We start from the raw sequence: 25,630 nt of genomic DNA, 5'->3' as shown, positions 1-25,630 counted from the left end.
TCTACCAGTAGACTAGGAAGCTAGACATAGTCTTAATTGAGAAAGAAAACAAACTATGCTGGATCATAGCTATAGCATGCCCAGCTAACAACAAGGTATGCGATAAGGAAGAAAGAAAAGTTGAGAGATATGACAGGTTAGCTTGGGAAGTTAAGCGGTTGTGATCGATGAAAAAGGTAGCAGTAGTATCAATAATTGTCGGAGCCTTGGGAACAGTGAGCAAAAATTTCAAGAAGTATGTGGAACAAATAGGGGCTGCAATAAGGGTGGAGCACTTGCAGAAAACAGCACTGCTTGGAACCGCTTGAATACTCAGGAAGGTGCTCGAAAAATAAGAGGTGTTTCCTTAGTTCACTGGAATGAACGGCTGACACTGTAATACATCTCCAGTGTTAGAAGCTGTGCAAAGGCAATGATAATAAAAATAATAATAATAATAATAATAATAATAATAATAATAATAATAATAATAATAATAGACTCTACCATCAAATACAAAAGATGTGGCATCTTAAAGTGAGAACTGTTCCTGTTATTGTCAGAAAAATCTAGATAATATCTCGGGGAACCATGTTTCAGAGAAATCCAAATGATTGTGCTGACAAGTACTGCCCACATCCTTAGAAAAACCATATCAATTTAAATGTCTGTGTTGTATTACATGAAGTTATTTCGCTACTGTCACTTCCCCTCCCCAAGCTTTCAATCACACTGTAACGTCTCTTATCCTTCACTCGCCCTAGGATGCTGGTTGTGTCTTGGCAAGTGAATGTAACAAACTTGCAGATTAAAAGTATATAATAATAATGGAAGTGTTATCATGTACATTGTTTTGTCTTGGTATAAAAGATGGGCTACAGCAAATATTCTGCTCAAATACCACAGATTTGCTGGTCAGTTGTTTGACCTTAACCAGGTGAGCATGTCCCTTAGTGGCTGATGAAATGTGTACGAATTATGCACTGGGGTCAATCTAATCGACTGGGCACCCTCCGCCCTAAAATTTTGGGCCTTGTCCTTGGAGTAGAAAGGAATATCTTACATGAGTGTCAGTATATATACATATACAGACTTTCATGTATGTATGTGTATATGTTGTGTGTGCATGTGTGTGTGTAATGTGTGCAAAGAATAGATCTGTTTATAAACACACTAACACCCACATATCTATAATATGAGAGAGAGTAAGGGATTTGAGCTAGTGTTTGTATGTGCCACTGATATTGAAAACATGTTAATTCTAGGTTTATGAGGAAGGGGATTCATACATGCATGCATCTTAGTATCATTTCCATGTGTCTTCATATATAACATTATCTGAGCAAAAGAACAGTGTCATTACTTAGTTTTCCTGGTTAACAACAAAAGGTCCTATAATTCAACAGACATGTTAGGGATCAGTCAAATGAAAAATAACTTATAAAATAAGTTGGGCTTAGTGGCAAGTAAAGCATCCTGCTATAGAAAATCTGCCTCCCTAAGTTTCATCTAACCCATCCCAGCATGAAAAACCAAACGTGAAAATAACGATGATAATGATGGCGATGGTAGTAAAAGTTAAAACACACATACACACACACACACACTCATGCACTCACGCACGCACGCACACACACACACACACACACACACACACACACACACATGCACACACATAATTTGATCAGTGGTTGCTCCTCTTTTTCACTTGATTTTGGAATAATGAGGTGACAATCACTTGGTATTTTTGTCAGCTTGTTTCAAATAATAAAACACCAAAAAAATAATTAAAAACAGTAAAAACCAAAAACAAAACAAAGCAAAAAATGAATGATAAGTATAGATTTTTTACACCTTATTATTTTTTGCTCAAACTAGATTCCCATTCACTCAACTGTATCCAGTTTCAAAGTCTTATTCTCAATAAGTTGATGGATGTGCAAAACAGTAAAAATAAATCAATGAAATTTGTAGAATAGTGAAATAAAACACACACACACACACACACACACACACACACACACACTAAAAATATACATGTAAGCCTAAACACATCTGTCTCCTGTCTTCCACTTCACCTAAACACTCAAAAGAAAATATGGAAAAGGAAAACCAAGGTCAGAAATACAAAGTTTAGGTTTTAGTTTCTATTTCTTTTTTCTCTAGACAACAAAGGTTTCTAGTAATCCCTGCCTTTGCAACGTATACATGCAGGCATATACACATAGTTGTGCATGTGTACATTCATATGAGTCCCTCTAGCCTGCAGAGATGTCCTGGATGCTAACAGCAACAGAGTGGAGGCGCAATGGCCCAGTGGTTAGGGCAGTGGACTCGCGGTGGTAAGAACGTGGTTTCGATTCCCAGACCGGGCATTGTGAGTGTTTATTGAGCAAAAAACACCTAAGCTCCACAAGGTTCCGGCGGTGGGGAGGTGAACCCTGCTGTACTCTTTCACCTCAACTTTCTCTCACTCCTTCTTCCTACTTCTGTCACAAAGCAGAGGAACCATGGTGTAACCCACTATGGTGTGGTAAACTTTCAGACCCTAGTCTAGATTGCGAATCTTCTGTACCCCAGGATGGTTCAGCTCTCCACCCATTCAAAGCCACCATTTATGGAATGAGGATAACAACGTAGCTTTCGTGCCCATGCAACCACTAGTCTATCACATGAGGTGAGTGGATCTTCAAGTTGCCACACACACTCTTAGTAGCTTAGAGTAGGCTCGAATTAGAGATTATTCTTTGTGGGTAATGGCATAAGTCCTAATTGGAAGAAGAAGAAGAAGAAGAAGAAGAAGAACAGCAACAGAGCATAGACAGACTTGTTTTATTTTTCACATTTATACAAGGTTGTAATCAAGTAACTTAAATAAGTTGCCTGTCTTGCAGTTTGAACAGATTGGTTGAGTCAAATAGCCCAGTCCATAGAGCTACAGATGTGAATAAGGAAAGTTAGCTGAAGTGATCAGGATGGCAACTTTTGTATTTACTTTATAAGAAAGGTTAAAAAGTTAACTGAAAATATTTTATTTACTCAAAGCTTATACAATAATAACAACAACAATAATAATAATAATAATAATAATAATAATAATAATAATAATAATAATAACAACAACAACAATAATAATAACAACAATAATCATCATCATCATCGTTTAGCGTCTGCTTTCCATGCTAGCATGGTTTGGACGGTTCAACTGGGGTCTGGGAAGCCAGAAGACTGCACCAGGCCCAGTTTGATCTGGCAATGTTTCTATGGCTGGATGCCCTTCCTAACGCCAACCACTCCATGAGTGTAGTGGGTGCTTTTTACGTGCCACCGGCACAGGTGCCAGACAAGTCTGGCAAACAGCCACAATCAGATGGTGCTTTTTATGTGCCACCGGCACGGGGGCCAGGCGAGGCTGGCAACGGCCATGATCGGACGGTGCTTTTTACGTGCCACCGGCACGGGGGGCCAAGCGAGGCTGGCAACGGCCACGAACGGATGGTGCTTTTTACGTGCCACTGACAATAATAATAATAAAAGCAAAAAAAAGAAGAGAGCCATTGTTATCAAGTGAATGGTATTTTGGCATCTATTGTGCCTTCCACAGGTTCAAAAAATAAACTTGTCAATCTACTTCATTTTTGGTAATATTTTATAAGATTGAGGTAACTCCCCTGGTATGTATACAGAAGCAAAAAAAAGAAGAGTGACATTTTTTTTTTGTTTCTGTATAGCTACTGGAGGAGTTACCTCAATCCTATAATAATAATAATAATAATAATTTAGCTACCTACCACATGAAAATGAGCAATGTTATATTTAATGCAGAGAACATAAAAAAATTAACGAGAAAGCATTAAAAAGTTAATTAATTATGCAACAAGGATTAAATTATTATTTTAAACGACAAAAATTTTTTCCTCTTTCTTTTTCCTATTCTTTCTCTTTTTGGCAAAAAAATATGTACCAGTCAAAGTACGGTGAAGGCTATACTTTACTGATAAGGAAGGGAGCAAGCTGGCAGAAACATTAGTACGCCGGCTGAAATGCTTAGCAGTATTTTGTCTGTCTTTACGTTCTGAGTTCAAATTCCACTGAGGTCGACTTTGCCTTTCATCCTTTCAGGATCGATAAATTAAGTACCAGTTACGCACTGGGGTCAATGTAATCGACTTAATCCCTTTGTCTGTCCTTGTTTGTCCCCTCTATGTTTAGCCCCTTGTGGGCAATAAAGAAATAAGAAACGCTAGCACGCCGGGTGAAATGCTTAGTGGTATTTCGTCTGTCTTTACATTCTGAGTTCAAATTCCGCCAAGGTCGACTTTGCCTTTCATCCTTTCAGGGTCGATAAATTAAGTACTAGGGGTCGATAAATGGAGTACTAAGTCGATAAATTAAGTACCAGATAAATTAAGTACAGTACTGGGAGGTCAATCTAATCGACTGGTCCCCTCCCCCAAAATTTCGGGCCTTGTGCCTAGAGTAGAAAAGTATACTTTACTGAAAAGGGCATAATATAACAAAAATCCAGTTATTTTCCATACTTCTCCCCTGCTAACAAAACAAAATAATATTAGTGATCAGCTAATATTTTTTCCTTCACAACATAATTATTTCTGGTTATTTTTTTTAAATTTTTATGATTCGTCCATTAAATATATTCTCACTAACTGAAATGCAAGCTATCTTTCTTTGTCTCTATCTTTCTTTGCCATAGAATTTGAGAGATTCAAAGTGATAGAGGAGGTAACAGTTAATAGCTGTTTACATATATATATATATATATACACATACACACACCCACACACACATACACACACATATATATATGCATACACACACACACACACATACACACACACACATATATATATATATATATATATATATATATATATATATATACACATACACATATATATATATATATATATATATATATATATATATATAAATGGGCTTCTTTCAGTTTCCATCTACCAAATCCACCTACAAGACTTTGGTCAGCCCATGGCAATAGTAAAAGACACTTGCCCAAGGTACCACACACTGAGACCGAACCTGGAATCATGTGGTTGGGAAGCAAGCTTCTTACCACACACCCACACCTGTGTCTATATATATTTCTTTCTAAAATGTTTCACAAAATTCATCATCATCATCATCATTTAACATTTATATTTGTTAATCCTTTACATTCAGAACATACACACCCATGTAAAAAAAAAAAAAAAAACATATTTCCAATATTTAGAGAGAAGTCCAGTGGCACAAATACTATGTCTAATCCCTTGCTCTGTCACACCTTATAAATATGTGCGTGTTTATAAATAAACTTGTTCTCCATATTTATATATATATATACATATATATATATATATATATATATATATATATATATATATATATATATATATATTATCATCATCATCATATATACACACACACACACACATACACTTACACATTAATACACACACACATACATAATATCCTCAAACGCATGCCTCACACATATATGCAAATGCTGATGCAGCTATAGACATTTATGCACCAAATATTTGCACAAGTTCATACACATGTGTATACACACATGCATAGAAATGTATCCCTCCACACACATACATTTCCCACTGCAACATCATAAAATATTTATGACTATTTATATTCTTCCCAGCTTAGTCACTATGTTAGGCTACTCCCTCCCTACTACTGTGTCTAATAAAAACATTTAGTTTAACTAAATATGCTCATTAAGGGCGGAGAACAAATGGTATTAACATTATCTCCTTTCTTCCATCTCTCCTTCTTCTTCTCTCTATTTCTTACAATTTGTCTACCTCTCATTTTATCACACACATGTCAGATGTTTGTTTTGTTCTATGCATAAACAAAGTCACTGAGTCACATAAGTTTTAGCTGGCCCTGGTCATTGGAGTGCTAAACTAGCTGTCTTAAATGTGGGTTAACTCCAGAAATAGAAGAAATTGGTGATGAATCTGCATTGGTAATAATCAATCCAAATGAGAGTTTATCAAAGAATTCGTAAACTCAATTGTTAAAAGGTGAGAAAAATCTAAGGCTCCAGGCTCTTGGCCTTCATCTCTGAGAGAGGAATACCACAATCTAGAAAAATGTCTTAAATCATTTGAAAGTTCCTGACCTGTTACTAGAGTAACATCAAGCCCTGTCCAAAGAGTGTGATGCAACAATTCACAGTAATTTAATTTACTATAATAATTCTATACTTGTTTTCATTTCAACTGAGAATATGTAAAATTGTAAAATGTCTTCTTTATGCCATCTGAGAATGTAAACATTCATTTTCTGAGTTCAAATTCCGCCGAGGTCGACTTTGCCTTTCATCCTTTCAGGGTCGATAAATTAAGTACTAGGGGTCGATAAATGGAGTACTAAGTCGATAAATTAAGTACAGTACTGGGAGGTCGTTCTAATCGACTGGTCCCCTCCCCCAAAATTTCAGGCCTTGTGCCTAGAATAGGAAAATACACTTTGCTGATAAGGGCATAATATAACAAAAAAGAAAAAGGATAGAGCCCTTAATCTTTTTCAAAACCTCTAAGGCTGATGGGAGGAAAGCAATAATTCTTAGCCAGAAGATTTGGTCCAAATGCTTGCAACATATTTAACTCCACTGAACTCCAAGAGCTACCTAATAAAGAAATTTCATGATCTAACTGTATCATAAACAAAATAAAAAAATCCAAATACACAAAGTAGAGATTTTTCATTACACTGGAAATAAAGCAACTTTGATATTTATTTTTCCCTTGCAGTGTTTGTCAGCTTAAAGTTACAAAAGAACAGAACAATATTTTGACCTAGCTAACCATTAATCAGAATGATTCATGGTCTCCAGTGATTGTATGCTACCATTATCATCATTATTCATTTATATTCTATGCTGGCATAGGTTGAATGGGTAGTTATGATATAAGTCAGAGCTACTGCTCTCTTAGGTTGGTCAAAGGATCACATTATACATTTCAATGTTTGGCATAGCTTCAGTGTCTGGATGCCCTACCCTTACACCAACCACTTTACAGACTGTACTAGATACATTTTATAATAGCAATGGTACTGGTGAAGTTCTCTTGTATCCTGCAAGATAAAAGAATACTCATAACTATGTTATCTTCATTTATTCAAGGTAACATGTCTAAGAGGGTAAAGAGAAGAGAAGAAGAGAAGTCTAGGGTGAGCTGGTGAGAGTATGAAGGGAGAAACATAGCTACTGGAATGAGAGGATCATAGAACAGGGGTTAATAGAAGAAAAGTAGTGATGGATAAACAGAGAGGCATTTTGTCATGACACCAGTACTAGAAGTTTTTATGTCCTTGCCAAAAGAAAGGGTCCTCCCAACTCACAGTTTCTGCTCACTTGTAAACCACTTTACAGAGTGTACTGGGGGCATTTCATAGTGGCGCCAGTAAGTTTGAAATTGCCTTGAACCTTATAAGAGTAAGGAGTCTGCACTACTTTAAGATGGGTTTGATCACTTGCAGCAACATAAACAAGAAGGATGTGTATCTCTACCATTAACATCAATGTTGTTGAGAGATCTTCATCCTCTATTTGATTGTGACATACGTATGCATCTGTCTGGCTATTTGTCTACGAGCTGGCAGAATCATTAGCACGCTGGGCGAAATGCTTATCGGTATTTCGTCTTCCGCTACGTTCTGAGTTCAAATTCCGGCGAGGTCGACTTTGCCTTTCATCCTTTCGGGGTCGATAAATAAAGTACCAGTTTCGCACTGGGGTCGATGTAATTGACTTAATCCCTTTGTCTGTCCTTGTTTGTCCCCTCTATGTTTAGCCCCTTGTGGGTAGTAAAGAAATATATCTGTCTGTCTGCCTGTCTATCTGTTTACCTGTCTACCTATCTATATATCATACAATCTGCCCTTCAGTCTTTTATTGCCAGCAGCAGTGGCAGTTTCCTGAACTTTTCCCAACTTTTTCTTGTTCTAACAACTATACTTTCAAAGCAACCATCTCCCCTGCTAATTACATCTCCTAGATGACAAAAGTTATAGACTACTTCAAGTGAGCCATCTGGACATTTATGAGAATCTATTTCCAGTGTGTACAATGTATGTACTCATCCAGTCCATCTGTCATGTATGAAGCTTACTTTCTCAGGAACATATAGAAGAGGAAGACTAAGAAAGACACAAAAAGAAATTGTGAAAGCAGATCCCAGGAGCCTGAATCTAAAAATGGAGATGGCAAAAAATAGCAACAAGTGACAAGACCCACCTTTCAAATATAAGCATGGAAAATGGACATAAAATGAAACCAAAATTAAGCACTGGATCTGAACATTTCGCAACACTTGGGAAGCATTTATATTTCACATCAGAATCCATTTTACAACTCAGAACACATCATTTCAATCTTTCAAGCTAACAAGGAATGAGGGAGCTCTTGTTTGGTTGCTCAGTCTGATATCCGGTTGAGCAACAAACCAAATCTCTCTGAAATTACACCCTACCATTAAAAAAGAAAAAAAAAACATATTAGACTATATAGTCCTAGGTACAATTTGTCTGAAAAAGATGAAATAAGATGAAATGGTTATGACTGGAACATCATGATCCATAAGTCAGCTAAATCGGGGCTGAGCTGGGACTAAACAATAGTAATAAAAGGAAGGAGATATTGGATAATGTAGTCTGGAATACACTATGTCTGGAAAAATAAAGTAGAAAGGTAATGGTGGGAATCTATTCAGCCACAAAGTTACTGATTCAGAATAACAACAAAAGGCAAAACACATCAGATAAGGTAGTCAAAGACACACTATGCCTGAAAAAAAGAGACATGCAGATGAAAGCTGGAACAGATTGTAGTTCAACTTGACCAAGGGCTGAGATGTAACTAAACAACAACAACAAAAACTCGATCACAACTCTGAGTTTAGAAAACAGGAATATTACTATATATATATATATATATATATATATATATATATATCATCATCATCATCATCATCATCGTTTAGCGTCCGTTTTCCATGCTAGCATGGGTTGGACGGTTCTACTGGGGTCTGTGAAGCCAGAAGGCTTCATCAGGCCCAGTCAAATCTGGCAGTGTTTCTACGGCTGGATGCCCTTCCTAACGCCAACCACTCCGTGAGTGTAGTGGGTGCTTTTTACGTGCCACCCGCACTGGTGCCAGACAGAGCTGGCAAACGGCCACAAACGGATGGTGCTTTTTATGTGCCACCGGCACGAGGGCCAGGCGAGGCTGGCAACGGACACGAAACGGGGCGGTGCTGGCAACGGTCGCGAAACGGAAAGTTCTCTTACATGCCACCGGCACTGGTAACACATCTGCAATTTCCATTGATCGATTTCGATTCTGATCGTCACTTGCCTCAACGGGTCTTCACAAGCAGAGTTTTGACATGCCACCGGCACTGGTAGCACATCCGCAATTTCCATTGATCGATTTCGATTCTGATCCTCACTTGCCTCATCACGTCTTCACAAGTAGAGTTTTGTGTCCCAAGAAGGGAAGGTATGCATACGTAGGCTGGCTCCATCCCATGTAGAAGGCCACGGGTTATGGACTCACTTGTCCTGCCGGGTCTTCTCGCGCACAGCACACTTCCAGAGGTCTCGGTCTCTAGTCATTTCCTCAGTGAGACCTAAAGTTCGAAGGTCGTGCTTCACCACCTCGTCCCAGGTTTTCCTGGGTCTGCCTCTTCCACAGGTTCCCTCAACCGCTAGGGTGTGGCACTTTTTCACACAACTATCTTCATCCATTCTCGCCACATGACCATACCAGCGCAAACGTCTCTCTTGCACACCACAACTGATGCTTCTTAGGTCCAGCTTTTCTCTCAAGGTACTTACACTCTGCCGAGTGTGAGTACCGGCATTACACATCCATCGGAGCATACTGGCTTCATTTCTAGCGAGCTTACGCATATCCTCAGCAGTCACGGCCCATGTTTCACTGCCATGTAGCATGGCTGTTCGTACACACGCATCATACAGTCTGCCTTTCACTCTGTGCGAGAGGCCTTTTGTCACCAGCAGAGGTAAGAGCTCTCTGAACTTTGCCCAAGCTATTCTTACTCTAGCAGTTACACTTTCAGCACACCCGCCCCCGCTGCTGACTTGGTCACCTAGGTAACGGAAACTATCAACTATTTCTAGTTTTTCTCCCTGGAAAGTGACGGAAGTTGGTCTCAGAGCATTTTCAGTGTTTATTGTTCCTGAGCATCTGCCACATACAAAAACCATCTTCCTAGTTAGCCTTCCTTTGACATTGCTGCATCTCTTATGTGTCCATAGCTTACACTTGGTGCATCTTATAGAGTTTCTACCTACACCTTTTCTACAGATCGAGCAGGGCCATCTACCTGAAGGTGTTTGTGATTTGTCTACCTTCCTACTGATTACGACTTTGGTTTTAGCTAGATTGACTCTGAGGCCCTTCGATTCTAATCCTTGTTTCCACACCTGAAACTTCTCCTCCAGTTCTGATAGCGACTCAGCAATTAGAGCAAGGTCATCAGCATAGAGGAGCTCCCAAGGGCATCCTGTCTTGAATTCCTCCGTTATTGCCTGGAGGACTATGATAAATAGGAGGGGGCTGAGTACTGAGCCTTGGTGGACTCCTACCTCTACCCGGAATTCTTCACTGTACACATTTCCAACCCTCACCCTACTAGCGGCGTCCCTGTACATGGCCCGCACAGCTCTCACTAACCATTCATCTATCCCTAGTTTCCTCATTGCCCACCAGATAAGGGATCGGGGGACCCTGTCGAAGGCTTTCTCCATGTCAACAAAAGCCAGGTAGAGGGGCCTATCTTTGGCTAGGTATTTCTCCTGCAGCTGCCTTACCAGGAATATAGCATCAGTAGTACTTTTCCCTGGCACAAACCCAAACTGCATCTCATCTAAACTAACTCTCTCTCTAATTAGTTGGGCTATGACCCTCTCCGTAACCTTCATCACCTGGTCCAACAGCTTGATACCTCTGTAGTTATTTGTATCTAGGGCATCACCTTTACCTTTGTAGCAGTTGACTATTATACTGCTACACCAGTCATTGGGTATGACCCCTTTGATTAACTATACAGGTGACTAGGCTATAACCGACACTACCAGACATTTTGAGCATCTCTGCAGTGATTCCTGATGGGCCTGGGGCTGTCCCTGTCTTCATGCTTCTAATTGCCTTAGCTACCACGGAACTATCAACTCAGATAGCTGGTCCCTCTGTTGGGTCAACATTCGGCAGACTCTCTTTATCCCATTCATTTTCTTCATTCAGCAACCTTTCATAGTGGCATCTCCAAACCTCTCTCTTTGCATCCTCATTTAGCGCAAGTGAACCATCTTCCATGCGAACACACTTCTCTCCTACCACATCATGATTCTCTCTCACACACTGTCTTGCAACACGAAACACCTCCAGTCTTTGGTCCTCACGGCGCAGGACATTGGCAAATTTTTTCTTATCTGCTTCCCCTCTGGCTAAATAAACCTGTCTCCTAGCTTCTCTTTTGGCAGTCTGATACAATCCCCTGCTACCCCCATTTTTCCAGACCTTCCAAGCCTGTCTCTTTTCTCTAATAGCCCTGTCTACAATATTGTTCCACCACCACGTTATTCTAGGTCGAGAGGGGACTTTGCACCAGCCACAGATCTGGTCAGTGGCTCTCAGCAGGTTGTCCCTTAGAAACGTCCAGCTGTCTTCTACCCCCTGTGATGCTCTATCCCCTTCTACTTCGTCAGAGGCTTCAAGTAATATGTCCCTAAATCTCTGTCCATTTGCAGGATCTTTAAGCTTCCAGATCCTTCTTCTCCATATTTGTCGTCTTCTGGTTGTCCTCCTAGTCCTGATCCTAAAGTCACTAACTACCAGTCTATGTTGTGGGGTACATTCTTCACCTGAGAAGGTTTTGGCATTTATAAGCAGCCATCTCTCCCTTTGCCTTGTAAGGATGTAGTCAATTTGGCTGGTATGTTGGCCCGATTGGTAAGTGACTAGGTGGCTGGTAGGTTTCCTGAAGTTAGTGTTGCAAATCATAAGATTATTTGCATCGCAGAACTCCAGCAGCCTGGTTCCCTCCTCGTTGCGGGAGCCATAGCCATAGCCTCCATGTACGCCATGGAAGCCCCCAGCATGTCGTCCAACGTGACCATTGAAGTCACCAGCCACAAAGATAAGGTCTCTGTCATTCGTCAACGAGGTAGTCTGCAGTAGAGTGTCATAGAATCGGTCTTTCTGTCCATCGGGTAGCCCCGACTGAGGAGCATAGGCTGATATAATGGTTGCTGAACTATGATGAAGCACTAATCTAATCTTAAGTATTCTGTCACATACTCTGATTACCTCAATTACTTTATCTACATATATATATATATATATATATATATATATATATATATATATATATATAGGAGTGGCTGTGTGGTAAGTAGCTTGCTAACCAACCACATGGTTCCGGGTTCAGTCCCACTGCGTGGCATCTTGGGCAAGTGTCTTCTGCAATAGCCCCGGGCCGACCAACTGAAAGAAGCCTATTGTATATATGTATATATATATATATGTGTGTGTGTGTTTGTCCCCCTAGCATTGCTTGACAGCCGATGCTGGTGTGTTTACGTCCCCGTCACTTAGCGGTTCGGCAAAAGAGACCGATAGAATAAGTACTGGGCTTACAAAGAATAAGTCCCGGGGTCGATTTGCTTGACTAAAGGCGGTGCTCCAGCATGGCCACAGTCAAATGACTGAAACAAGTAAAAGAGTAGAAGAGTAAAAGAGTATATGTGTACAAGAAATTCTCCAGATAGTTGCTACTGCACTCACTCTTGTGTGGGGACCTTAACTGGTGGAACAGTTTTTATCTAGCTCTGGTTCAGACATAATTTGTCAGAACTGTTACCAAAAGTATTCCAACTATAACCATCTCATTTTTAACCCATGCCAGCATGGAAAGAGGACGTTGAATGATGATAATGATGATGATGATGATATGTAAGAGAATGAATGTATCTTTTCTTTTAAGACGGGACGGGGTGATTTCTGAGGGAGATTTGGTTGCTATTTCTAGCAAGTAATCTCATAATCTTCATTGGTTTGCTCAAGAAGCAACCCCACTTGAATCCCCATACTTTTATCTTCCCTGGTTTTGTTTTGTGTTATTCCTTCTTTTCCATGCTTGCAAGAGAGAACCATCATATAGGCACAGGAGTGGCTGTGTGGTAAGTAGCTTGCTTACCAACCACATGGTTCCGGGTTCATTCCCACTGCATGGCACCTTGGGTAAGTGTCTTCTACTATTGCCTCGGACTGACCAAAGCCTTGTGAGTGGATTTGGTAGACAGAAACTGAATGAAGCCCATTGTATATATATATATATATATATGTGTGTGTGTGTGTGTGTGTGTGTGTGTGTGTGTGTGTGTGTGTGTGTGTGTGTGTGTGTGTGTGTGCGTGTGTGCGCGTGTGTGCGTGTGTGTGTGTGTGTGTGTGTGTGTGTGTTTGTATGTCTGTGTTTGTTACCCCAACATTGATTGACAACCGATGGTGGTGTGTTTACATCCCCGTAACTTAGCGGTTCACCACCACCACATATTTCGTACCGTTTCCTTGTTTAATGCTGTCTAAAATGTTTAAATTTTTGAACATTCTAAGACACATTTGATGATAGAAATATTTTGGAAGATTGTCAGGATAAATATTAGTTTCAAAAACAGTTTAAAGCATTTGTGAATGTAAATAACTTGTCATAGAATAAATGTACAAAATAAATTCAGTGTAATATTGGTGTCAAATTTTGGCACAAGGCCAGCAATTTCAGAAGGAGTTTGGCAAGTCAATTACATCAACCCCAGTTCTCAACTGGTACTTATTTTATGAACCCCAACAGGATGAAAGATGACCTCAGTAAAATTTGAATTCAGAATGAAAAGACAGATTCGATGCCTCTAAACATTTTGCCTAGTGTGCTAACATTCCTTCCAGCTCACCACCTTAAACTCAGCGTAATATTGCAATGAAAATACGAGTATGGGAAATATGTAAAGAATGTAAGATCAGTCTGATAAATAGCAAGAATTAATACAGCAAAAATTAGCACAAAATATTTATATTTATCAAATTCTTCAGGAACTTAGTTCAACGACGAGAGTCCTTCCCCAATGTCATTACATCATGTGTGTGTACATACATACACACGCATACATACACACACATACATACACACATATACGTGCACTCAAGCACGTAAGCACACGCATACGCATGCATGCACACATACACATGTACACACATAGGTGCAGCTGTAGCTGTGTGGTAAGAATTTTGCTTCTCAATCACATGGTTGCAGGTTCAGTCTCAATAAATAGCACCCAGTCCTGGACCGTGTACATGTATATATATATATATATATATACATACACACACAGACACACACATATATGCATACATATATAAATATATATAGTCACAGAAAAGGAGGAATTTCAATTATCCCCACGTGGTGAGTTGTAATATATATAAGAAATTAAAGAAGGAAAATGCACACACTTTACATAGTTTTAATATAATCTTTAATATATTTTTCTATTTGTTAAATCATTCACTCGTAAATATCATCACAAACAATAAAGACAAAAAATCTCTTAAGAAAATACATATTCAAATAAGTAAATCTTAATATAATGAATAGCGAAAACAAAACCGGTCGATATATTAAAGATTATATTAAAACTGTAAAGTGTGTGCATTTTCCTTCTTTAATTTCTTATATTGACTGCCATGACACTGCATCCTTTAAGGCCCTCATGCTTTCCGAAATCCGTCAAAACTACACCTGATTATATATACACTTTCGATGAGTTGTAGTGCACCTGAGCACTGTACACAATGTTTATTATTATTATTATTATTATATACACACACACACACATATATATATATATATATATATATATATATATATAGATAGATAGATAGATAGATAGATAGATAGATAGATAGATAGATAGATAGATAGATAGATAGATAAATAGATAGATACAGATGAATATGGTACTTAAGTTGAGGCACCAGAATTTAGTACGGTATTATCCATGCAATTTCAAAATAAAGTGATTAAAATCAAAATAAGCAAGAAGGATACCCAGAGGTAATGTAGTACAATCGTCGTTTCAAACAATTCCATTTAATTGAACACTGCAACCATTACATCAATTTAAATGCAGAGCAATCTTCAGCTGCACAAAGATATAGAATTTAATTAATTTAGAACAGATGGTCACTTTAGTATAATTTTACCTAAAATCTCCTAGAAGGTAAGGAGATAGACAAAGAACATGCTGCCTTCACTTCAGCTTAGAAGCTACTAAGGTATCAGGAAGAAAGACTTGTTACAGATTTTGTTTGTCACTGTCTTATGGGGTCAGTTTTAATTTATAGACTAGTTTTATCAAATCTTAGTATATCTAAGACCCGAGAAAACAAGGAGCAGTGTCTGTTAGGAATAGGGCTGAGGGAGTCGACAGAAATCATAGTGGGTATAGTCATAAAAAAAGTATCAAGATTTATTAGAATATTATAACAAAAGGATAAAAAGTTTTTTGAATGCTTTTGAGTATATACCAAACTTTTACCACAATAGAGGGCAGAAAAGAAATTATCTAGAAATAGTTTAATATTTATCTATATTATATACTTAAATACTAACTTATCAGATGGTATCTGTGAATATTGATCAATTGGTATATACTGGTATTTAATAAAGGGTTACTAAGGTAAAAGAACATGCTAACTATATATTAATTAAATTATAATCTAAGTAGTTTATTTTAAGTAGTGAATATACCAGTATTGTTTTATACAAGCTAAGTATGAATTTATAGAGGTACAAAAATTAAATTAATTTTATAAATAAATAAAAGCTATTATGAAATGATAAAAAAATAAAATGAACAGGTAGGGTAGAACACCATAGAAAAGGAATAAAATAGCTTAATCACTAAAAACATGATAAAGTATATATACCTTATTAACATCAATAGGGAAGATTTATAGAAAATGTATAATAATTCAAAGTATACCAAGCTAAAAATTATATATTTACTTATTTAGCTACTATCAATAAAGACTGATACCAGGTATTAGCTAAAGGAATATTGATGTTGTAGGACATTCTAAATTTTAAACTAATTTTTAAAACTAAGGGTTATATTATAGGTTTTAGAAGTTATTATTGTTACTCCATATATGATATAGTTTCTTAGGGGTACTTAATTAGAAGGGTTACTTATATAAAGGCCCTTATAAATACTAAGATCAGGAGGGTAGAGCACTAACCCTTTAGTATTTAAACCGGCCATATCCGGCCAAAATAGTTAATCTGTTTTATGTTTAAACTGACCAGATCCAGGCTCTCACACCTACCCTACAATGTTATTCTACGTTAGGTAATTACACCATCAACATCTTGAAGATATGAGATAATGCATGATTAATTCAAATCAATGGGAATCAATAAGCATTATGTTTGATAGAATAATCTGAACACTAAAGGATTAAGAAAGGGGATAAATCAAGTAATTTCTAAAGATCATTTCAAACGATATTGCCAAGTTGTATAAAGTTAAAATTTAGGGTAGTCAAGAAGATTATTAAGAATGATATTATAACAAAAGGATTAAACTTCTTTGAATGTTTTAAAGTATATACCAAATTTTACCACAATAGAGGGCAGAAAAGAAAATTACAAAGAAATAGTTTAATATTTATACTTATTATTATCTAAATATTAACTTATTATATGGTTTCTATGGAGATTGACCAACTGGATTTTACTGGTACTTAATAAAGACGTACTGAGGCTAAAGAACATGTTAACTATATACTAATTTAATTAAATTGAATTATTTTAAGTTGTGGAAATACCGGTATTGTCTTATATAAGCTAAGTATGAATTAATAGGGGTACAAAAATTAGATTTATCAAAGGCTATTATAAAATAATAAAATGATCAGGTAGGGTAGAGCACCATAGAAAAGGAATACAGATAACCTAATCACTAAAACCATAATAAAATACCTTATTAACTTCAATAGAGAAAATTTATAGAAAATGTATAATACTCTTTTACTTGTTTCAGTCATTTGACTGCGGCCATGCTGGAGCACCGCCTTTAGTCGAACAAATCGACCCCGGGACTTATTCTTTGTAAGCCTAGTACTTATTCTATCGGTCTCTTTTGCCGAACCACTAAGTGACGGGGACGTAAACACACCAGCATCGGTTGTCAAGCAATGCTAGGGGGACAAACACAGACACACAAACACATACACACAAACACATATACATATATACGACAGGCTTCTTTTCAGTTTCCGTCTACCAAATCCACTCACAAGGCATTGGTCGGCCCGGGGCTATAGCAAAAGACACTTGCCCAAGGTGCCATGCAGTGGGACTGAACCCGGAACCATGTGGTTGGTTAGCAAGCTACTTACCACACAGCCACTCCTGCGCCTAATTTAAGTATTATGAACTAAAAGTTATTTATTAACTTATTTAGCTTATTTCAATCAAGACTGATACCCAGAATTAGTTAAAAGAATATTCATGTTAAAAGGACATGCTAATTATATACTAATTTTAAATTAAGAGGTATAATATAGGTTTTAAAAGTTATTTGTGTTAATCCGTACATGATATTACAGTTTCTTAGGGATACTTAATTAGAAGGGCTACTTGTATAAAGGCCAATATAAGTTCTAAGATCAGGAGGATGGAACACTTTAAGAAAGGGATAAATAAAGTAATTACTTAAACTATTTTAAATAATATAGCTATATTGTATAAAGTTAAAATTTAGAGTTATCAAGAAGATTTAGCATTGAGGCAAAAGAACAAATTTACTATAAATTAATTAAATTATAATCTAAGCAGTTTAATTTTAAGTTGTGAAGATATCCATATTGTTTTATATAAGCTAAGTATGAATTTATAGGGGTACAAAAATTTTGGTTTATCTAAAGGCAATTATAAAGTGTTAAAAAGTATTTAAAATGATCAGGTAGGGTAGAACATCATAGAAAAGGATATAAAATAGCTTAATCACTAAAAACCATGATGAAGTATATATACAACTTAGTAAAATCAATAGAGAAGATTTATAGAAAATATATGATAATTCAAGTATTTAAAATTAAAAATTGTTTATTTACTTATTTAGCTTATATCTATAATGACTGATACCCTGTATTAATTAAAGGAATATTGATGTTGTAGGATATGTTAACTATACACTGAACTTAAACTTAGATCAATATCTTGAACAAGATCAATAAAGTGCTACTTTCTAAAATATTTAAAGCTATGGGTGACACTATATACACATGATATCCTAAGATCTAATCAATTATTAATAAGGTTGCCTTGATTTTTATGCTTAAAAATTTCATATGTTTCCATAGAGCACAGCTCACACCCATATCTGCTAATTCTTTTCTTATTATGTGCTTTTCTTATTATTTCCCATTTGAGGCTAAACCCAATTCCACTTGCCTTCAATTCTCAATCTTACTGGATAATGACGTACACTTTGCCTTATGTTTAAGTTTAAAGGACAACATGTGGTTGTATAGACGCTGTTTCAAATTAATCAAACAACCAAAGTATATAAAATTATTAGTTATAGTTATTATTGTACATTTATATATTACATTCTGGGTAAGACATTGGCCTAATAATGGACAGCAGGATTTAACTCTACAATTGCAGCTATGGGAATTATTATTATTAGTAGTAGTATTATTATTAATATTTCTATTATCAAGTATGTTATGTTCACGTCTGTTATTTTCTAACACCACTTCAATCGTAGTTTCATTTAAAACTGCCTCAGCATCAGCAGGCTTACTAATAGTTTTCATGCCCGTATATGCACTGGAACTACAATCTATAATGTTTATATTAGAAGTGCTACCACTATCACTTCTATTCACCACATCATCATCATCATTCCCATTTTGGGGATTTACATTATAGTTGACAGTACTATTATTAATATTAATATTATTAATATTATCATTATTATTGTTATTGTTATTATCATTAATATTATTATTATTGTTATTATTATTATTATTATTATTCTATGTTTGACTTTTGCTTTATATTTGTACAAGTTGGCTCCAAGTCTCACCCAGAGACCTCAAGAGACAACAGGTTGGAAGTTCATGTTGTTGTTATGCCTAGTGTGCCATATATTTGGGGGGGAGTTTTTGGTGTTATTGCTATTGTTACTATTATTATTATTATTGTTGTTGTTGTTGTTGTCATTATAATTATTATTGTTACTATTATTGTTATTATTATTATTATTATTATTATTATTATTATCATTATTATTATTATTATTATTATTACCAACTGTGATTTCTGTCGACTCCCTCAGCCCTATTCCTAACTTGTTTTTCTAAAATACACCATGAATGTTCAATAATATTGAGCTCTGGAGACTGTGGTGGCCAGATAAGATGTTTGACTTCACTAGACTGTTCCTTGTGCCATTCAGTAACAACTTTAGCAGTGTGAATTGGTGTATTATCACCCTGAAAGATTGCGTTTCCCTCTGGAAACAGTTCCGCAACCATAGGATGAATTTGATCAGATAAAATGCTTAAATAGTCTTGACTATTAATTATGCCATGATGGGAAACCATTGGTTTGGCGGATTTCCAAGATATAGCCCCCCCCCCAGATCATCACAGATCCTCCTTCATGTTTGACAGTTGGAAGAAGGCAACCTGGGTCAAATGCTTCTTTTGGCTGTCCCCACATGTATACTCGGCCAGTGGTCGGAAATAGGGTAAAGGATGACTCATCCAAGAAAATAACATTCTTCCACTGCTCTAGGGACCAATTCTGTAGGTTTTTACTCCACTCTTTGAAAGTAGTGGTTTTCTGATTGCAGCCCTCCCTTGAAATCTGGCTTTGTGCATCTCCCAGCAAACAGTTTTTTGGAAACTGGGTTCTTGAGGTGGTCATTAAGCTCTGCAGTACTTTTGGGAGCTGTACTTTTGTCATCCTTTCTAACAATTTGCATAACAGTCCAATGATCTTTATCTGAAAGTTTTGGTTTTCTTCTGGAGTTTTGTTTCCACAAGGACGTTTTCCCCTCTTTCTCATAGGCTGTCATTACTTTCAAGACAGTACTTCTTGATACACCAAACATTTCTGCAGGAAATTACTCTGAAAGAAATTTTTGCAGAAAGGTGAGTAGATTGATTACATTATGTTATCGCAGTTTTGTGAGATTTGGGTGTTATTTCTAGCATGTGGCTAGCCTGCTTAAAGGCCTGGGGTATATATATATATTTTTGTTGAAAAATTGAAATTTTACAAACAAATTTTGTTCAGAACCGTTATCTTCGTATTTTTCTACGTATTTCACAAAAAAAAAAAAAAAATCCAGAAAAATCCGGGGGTGGTGGTGAAATTTTGAAATTTTTTTTTTCCGAATTGGATCCTCCATAACGAAAAACGTGGGATTCCGTAAAAAAAAAAAAAAATCAATACATATCTATTTTACCGAAAGTCATGACAGAAAAATCGGATCTTGTGAATTTTCCAAAAGTCCCCCCCCCCCACCAGGGTTGTTAGCGCAATTTTTTTTTTTACATAACCGTTTTCTACATGTTAAAACCCAGCAGGCTATTTTTTTTTTGTTTTTTTGTTCATGGGTGAAGATCTTTATAGTGACCGTTCGAAATTAAAAATATAAAATAGCGACAATTTACCCATCGCACCCTTATTAAAATATATAAACTTAAAATTTTGAAAAAAAATTGATGTGTGTCAGTATGCATGTGTGCGCACCCACTATTTTCAACTTTTACATTATTTTCCATTATAATTGTCGTCTATACCATCTGAAAAATAGCTGCACAAAATTTCTTTTTTAAAATATTCCTTTCCCTGAAGGAGTGGGGTGAATAAGTGTGTCAATTAAGTCTAGTAACTGGGATTACAGGTGGGGCTATATACTTTAAAGAATATCGGAAGCGAGTACTTGGCCGAAAGGCAAACAAGAACTCACTGTTGATTCTCAATCATAGACTTTTTTTCTATTGGTACCTATATTTAGTTTAGAAAAAGAAAACATTGAAAGATAACGCCAGTACTTTTGCGTAGAAGGATACAGTCTATTCAAGCAACTGGTTTTTCACTGGGAATTATTTTATTAACCCCAGGAGGACGATACCTAAAGATGGACTCTTTGGGATTTGAACCGAGAACGGCAAAATACCGAAAGGTAATTTATCTGTCCACTCACCTGTTGCTACATCTCTACTAGCTATATTTCGTGGAAAGGGGGAATTGATTACGTCTCTGACAATAATATAAAAATATTCCGCTTTTACAACTTTTTTTTTACTATCAGTTATATTTATATATCTATTTAAGCTTTGGGACAATACGGGCTTCCATAGCCTGTACCAAAAGTTGAAAATTTACCCGCAAATCAATAAGTTTTATTACGAAAGTCTATTTCGATCTGAGAACGTTTGTGTAATTAAGATAATCTTAGACTATCCTCATTTAAACATTGTTCGAAACAGCATCCTAGTCACTGCCAACAATGCACAACATACGGTCTATGTTTTGTTTTCATAAAGATAATCAATAACGTGTTCAAAGTAGTAGAATTTTCAAAACAAAAGAAATAAGATATACATCGCCCGTCCTATGATGTGTGTGTGTGTGTGTGTATAGTCTGATGGCAGCGAGCAAGCCGAAATTTCGAAGTCCCTGTTAACTGTTGCTTCGTAAAAATTAATATTATACTCTAGTAAACACTACTAAAGAATTCTTCAGTTTAACTTTCAATTGGTTTTATATATAACTTCACATATAAACAAACATTGCCAGTAGTAATGCCGCGTGCGTATTGGCTTGTTCCGTGGAACTTAGTGATGTGCACTTGGTGCGTTTTTATTCCCCTTTCTGACGGTTTTTCTTCTTTTTTGTTTTTATTTTTCTTTTCTTTCTCTTTCGTTTTCTTCCCTTGTTCCCCCTTTTCCATTTTTACTTTTGGATATTGGATAAGAACGAGTGGTAGTTGTGATGCACAACTGCTACAGTCGATTTTTTTTACTTATAATAATAATAATAATGAAATTATTGTATACAGTGCTGAGGTGCACCACAACTTGTCAAAAGTGCGTATAAAGTATATGCAGTAGTGTAGAAATGTCTGGAAAGCGACATGCGTGTGTATGGAGGGGGTAAAAATCAGGTGTAGTGTTGGCGAATCTCAGGAAGCATTGGAAGTTTTGAAAGATGCAGTGAAATTTTGAAAGAAGTATCTATAAAATAATTTCATTTGTTTGAAAAGTAAAATAAAATTTAAAAAAAGAAACCCATTATATATGGGTTGACAGAATCGTTAGGACGCCGGACAAAATGCTTCGTGGCATTTCTTCTGCTTTTACTTTCTGAGTTCAAATTCGCCATGGTCGATTCTTTGCCTTTCTTCTTTTAGGGGTAGATAAAATAGGTACTAATCGATGTAATCGACGGTCCACTTCCCCCAAATTTCAGGTCTTGGGCCTACATAGGTGTACCCTTCCCCCCGACTTTGTTTCCTCATAACTTTCGGGGGGAAAAAATGGATATTTTTAAATGAAATCTTTTACAAATACGTTTCGGATGTTATAGATTTCGATTAGTTCTCCATAGAAAATTTCCTTAAAAAATACACATTTTTCTGAAAGTTATTAGGAAATCGAATCCTGTGAATTTTCAGAAACTTCTTTCCCCATCCTCGGAAAAAAAGAATTCACAACAAATTCCGATATGATCAGAATCTACATCACCTGAAGGATTTTTGTAGAAAATTTCATTAAAATATATCCATTTTTCTGAGAGTTATGAGGAAACAAAGTGGTGGTGGGGGTACACTGGTGTACGTCCACAGGTTTTAGGGGATGCGACAAAAAGATGGAAACTGTATACTTCAAAATCGCTTTCCAGAATAAAACGAACTTGCTCTTCACTATAACTTTCTTCTATTAAGCACACCAAAAACTTAATAGTTTCACAGAATTATATGTGACAATTTATCCTTTTTTAATAAGTTACTTGTTAGAAAATTGATGTTCCGTGATATTATATTTGCAGAGGAGTGCGGAAATTAACCAAGCATTTCCTAGAGGTGCACGGTATAGAAAAAGGTTTGTTATTAACTTTTTATGTACTTATGTAATCTCTGTTTAATATTTGATTCCATTCTCCATTCCAAAAACATATCTATTGAAACTTGCATGTCCGATATGATCAGAATCTATATCACCTGCAGAGGAGTGCGGAAATTAACCAAGCATTTCCTAGAGGTGCACGGTATAGAAAAAGGTTTGTTATTAACTTTTTATGTACTTATGTAATCTCTGTTTAATATTTGATTCCATTCTCCATTCCAAAAACATATCTATTGAAACTTGCATGTCCGATATGATCAGAATCTATATCACCTGTAGATTGTGAATTCTTTTTTCCGAGGATGGGGAGAGAAGTTTCTGAAAATTCACAGGATTCGATTTCCTAATAACTTTCAGAAAAATGTGTATTTTTTAAGGAAATTTTCTATGGAGAACTAGGCTATTGAAACTTGCATGTCTCTCTTATTTGGAAAATATGCAACTCAGCTTCCTGAAATGTTGTCAGAAAAGGGGAGAAAAGCCCTTTAGGTCTTAGATACACTAACACAAACACACCCCACACATACACACACAGAAGTAACTTCACAAATAAGTTCATTCATAATAGAAGGCATACCTTACCGAAAAAAAAAGAAGAAAAAAAACACAGAGGAAGATAGGAAAGCAAAGAGAGAGAGAGAGAAATGAGTGGCAATGAAAGACATATATTAAGAGCAGTTACCTGCTACTGTTGCATGGCTCGAAGAGGTTTAGGTAATGACCACAACATCGAACAGAGAAACTGACAAGAAAATGAATTCATTAGAATTGCGCTTTCCATAAACGCATGAATGAGTGAACAAGCAAATAAATGAATGAATGCTAGAATACCTAAAAGAAACAGAAGCAGTTGTAAGCGAGAGAGTGGTGGGGGGGGGTGAAACAGAGGAGGAGGAGGAGGAGGGGATCAGCAATAAAGGCGGCGGTGACAGTCTTTGAGTTGGATGTGTGATGGTGGTGGTGGTGGTGGTGGTGGTAGTGGTGGTGGGGTGCGCGCGCGTGGGTGACACCACTGCTTACTGCTGGAAAATTTTAGTTTACAAACTAAATGTAGTTTTAAGTACTGAGCATGTGTGTGTGCGTGTGTGTGTGTGCGTGGTGTGTGTGTGTGTGTGTGTGTGTGTGTGTGTGCGTGGTGTGTGGAAATGGAAGCACTCCGTCGGTTACGACGATGAGGGTTCCGGTTGATCCGAATCAACGGAACAGCCTGCTCGTGAAATTAACGTGTAAGTGGCTGAGCACTCCACAGACACGTGTACCCTTAACGTAGTTCTCGGAGATATTCAGCGTGACACAGAGAGTGACAAGGCCGGCCCTTTGAAATACAGGTACAACAGAAACAGGAAGTAAGAGTGAGAGAAAGTTGTGGTGAAAGAGTACAGCAGGGATCACCACCATCCCTTGCCGGAGCCTCGTGGAGCTTTAGGTGTTTTCGCTCAATAAACACTCACAACGCCCGGTCTGGGAATCGAAACCGCGATCCTGCGACCGCGAATCCGCTGCCCTAACCACTGGGCCATTGCGCCTCCGCTGTGTGTAGTGTAAATATGCATGTGTATATATATATATTATATATTCTTTTACTCTTTTACTTGTTTCAGTCATTTGACTGCGGCCATGCTGGAGCACCGCCTTTAATCGAGCAACTCGACCCCGGGACTTATTCTTTTGTAAGCCCAGTACTTATTCTATCGGACACTTTTGCCGAACCGCTAGGTGACGGGGACATAAACACACCAGCATCGGTTGTCAAGCAATGCTAGGGGGACAAACACAGACACACAAACATACACGCACATACATATATATGTATACATATATACGACAGGCTTCTTTCAGTTTCCGTCTACCAAATCCACTCACAAGGCTTTGGTCGGCCCGGGGCAATAGCAGAAGACACTTGCCCAAGGTGCCACGCAGTGGGACTGAACCCAGGACCATGTGGTTGGTATATATATATATATATATATATATATATATATATATATATATATATATATATATATATGTATTATATATATGTATTATATATATATATATATATATATATATATATATATATATATATATATATATATATATATATATATATATATATATATTTATATACACACACATACATACACAATATATATATATATATATACAATATTTATTCTTTTATTTGTTTCAGTCATTTGACTGTGGCTATGCTGGAGCACCGCCTTTAGTCGAACAAATTGGACCCAAGATTTATTCTTTGTAAGCCAAGTACTTATTCATTCTATCGGTCTGTTTTGCCGAACCACTAGGAGCACTCCGTCGGTTACGACGACGAGGGTCCCAGCTGATACGACCAACGGAACAGCCTACGCGTGAAATTAACGTGCA

General features: G+C 36.9%; 1 protein-coding gene across 3 annotated transcripts in view; it reads right to left on the bottom strand.

The window, feature by feature from the left end:
* LOC115215880 (beta-1,4-galactosyltransferase 3-like) overlaps positions 1–24,073 on the bottom strand; it is a 91,520-nt gene extending 67,447 nt beyond the window's left edge. For 2 of the 3 annotated variants that reach the window (XR_005000579.1, XM_036505796.1), the window contains exon 1: positions 23,943–24,073. The gene's annotated coding sequence lies outside the window, so the exon portion shown is untranslated. The remainder of the gene's footprint in view (positions 1–23,942) is intronic. The other variant, XM_029785226.2, reaches the window with a different exon arrangement.
* Between the last annotated feature and the right edge of the window lie 1,557 nt (positions 24,074–25,630).

This window comes from Octopus sinensis, linkage group LG9 (assembly GCF_006345805.1).
Source record: "Octopus sinensis linkage group LG9, ASM634580v1, whole genome shotgun sequence".
NCBI lineage: Eukaryota > Metazoa > Mollusca > Cephalopoda > Octopoda > Octopodidae > Octopus > Octopus sinensis.
Note: the sequence above shows the minus strand (reverse complement) of the source record. Positions and strands in the feature narration are given on the sequence as shown.